Here is a 2,294-nt window from a genome sequence, read left to right as displayed (position 1 = left end):
GTGGCGGTGGGCGTCCCCGTTTAGCCGGGCCCTTTGCGGCGGGATGGCGGCGCTCGGCACGGGAAGACCCCCCTGCTGGCTTCCCTTGGACGCGGCGGCGGCCGATCTGGTTCCCCTTCCCCTTCTTCGGCGTGCAGCGCCAGCCGGTGCGCCCCGTCTGGTCCGGGCCTGGGGCTTCGGGGGCGAACATGGTTTCGAGGGGGGGGGCTGGCTAGTGGACGGGGGCGCTTCCGTGTGCCCCGTCGCCGATCTTGGCCTTTGGCTGCTCCGTCACCTCCCCCTTCCCCCGGACCGGCACATGGTCGCGGTTCCTCTCGTGGCAAGGTGTCCGCCGGTGGCTTCGGAGTCGGCTGGGGGCGTAGATCTGGTCAAAGGTGTGCTCTTTGGTGGCTGTCGCGGTGGTCTCGTGGCAGGGCGGCGATCCTGGCGGTGGGAGGCGCGTATGTCGTGGGCGGACTGCGCGTCTCGGTTACGGGCGCGCAGTCATGGCTGCTTGGGTGGCATGGCTGCGAGTGGTTGGCGGATCGCGGATGCGACGAAGGGATTGAAGCACCAGGGTTAATCACCTGTCCAGTTCGTGCACTGGCCGACGGTGGCGGTATTCGCAGATGTCGTATTCCTCCTTGTAGGCTCCGTCGTGGTGCTCCCTCTCCTTCGTCTCGCTCCGGGTGAAAACCTGATCTTCGGATCGGACGATGGCGACATCCCGTGGTCGTACCTTTCTTGGAGGCATCGTCTTGGAGCCCTCGGTCTGGCGTGGTTCGTCACACACCCTCCCGGACGATTGCTCTTGGTGGTCTCCGTCGGCGCTAAGCGGTTCCTTTTTTTGCACATCTTGTAGGTGTTTGGTTGCCGTTGAGAGTGCGTTTCGTTGCCCGGCTTTCTTGTATCTCGCCTTGGGTATGTGTGGTGTGCGTTTGTATCGATGCTTTGGATGTAAGTGGTTGTTGCTTTATAATATAAAGCGGGGGGAAATCCTTTTTCGTAGTTTTGTTTATCATGTATGTCAAGTTGACCTTTCGGTTTGTTGATGTCCGGCACAAGTAAATATATTTTGGTTGTCCGGAATACAAATATTCCTGGTTCATGTGAGGTCAGTATGGTTTTTATTTATTTATTTTAAAAATCCCCGAGACGGCTGGAGATGTAACTATAAACAAGCCACAGGATATAGGTATAGTAATTGCAGTTCGGGAGGGTGCATGAACGTGGAGGCAAATGTATATCCGGACCAAATCAAATCTGCAGATACATCACCCCCTTGAATAATCTCCACGAGTTAGTGCACATCACTTCACAACTAGCATCTGCTCTTCAAAGAAACTCCAAGGCCATCTGAAAGGGCATGCCCTATGGTTCATGCACTCAAACGGCTATATTTATTTATTTATTTTGAAACTCAACCGGCTATATATTGGTGACTGGTATATTAATTAGTGAATATTCATATCTTTTAAACCATAACTTCATTTTCACATATTATATATGAAAATTGATTAGAAAAATGTGTAGAATCTGAATATGATGTTCTGTTTACCAGTTAATCATTTTTAAATGTTGTTTAGGGACAAATTCAAATGCTTTAAAAAATATTCACATCCTTTAAACCCTAACTCCAATTTTAACGTATTATATATGAAAATTGATTAGAAAAATGTGTAGAATCAGAATATGATGTTGTTTCACATGTTAATAATTTTTAAAATATTTTTTTAGATACAACCTTAATCAGTAATGCGCGACCCATCTTTCTTTTGTACCTGTGCCGATCTAGATTGAAAATGAACACCCCGGTAAAAAAATTGAAGACGAAATAAACTATCTATAACCATGCATCTCTGTCGGCGAGGGTGGGAAGAAGGATAAATGAGAAGCCTGATAAGATGCCATATTGGACCTACTGGGGACTTGAGCCATGGTTATTGTGTTAGAGGCGTGTGGTATTTTTTCTCCCATTGCAACGCACGGGGTCTTTTGCTAGTATTCCTTGATGGATACACACAAGCGGCTCAATATTGTGTGGCAGCTGCGGTAGCGGACTAATCAGGCCCAATTTGGGAGGAATCGGGTGGAGGCTAGTGTTTGCAGCCAAAAGACGGGGCCATTCCTTTAGTTGTCTTCACAGAAACCACCCCCCCCCCCAAAGAATTTCAGGTGGGTGGGGACCCTTCCTCCTCGTTAAACCAATCACAACATGCCCAGTCACAACCACTCCATAAAACCCCTGTAATATCCTGTCGTGTTTGGGGTGAAGGGCGGCACAACCGATTTAAGCTACATGGTGCTATCAGACG

This window comes from Triticum aestivum, chromosome 6D (genome assembly GCF_018294505.1).
Source record: "Triticum aestivum cultivar Chinese Spring chromosome 6D, IWGSC CS RefSeq v2.1, whole genome shotgun sequence".
NCBI lineage: Eukaryota > Viridiplantae > Streptophyta > Magnoliopsida > Poales > Poaceae > Triticum > Triticum aestivum.
Note: the sequence above shows the minus strand (reverse complement) of the source record.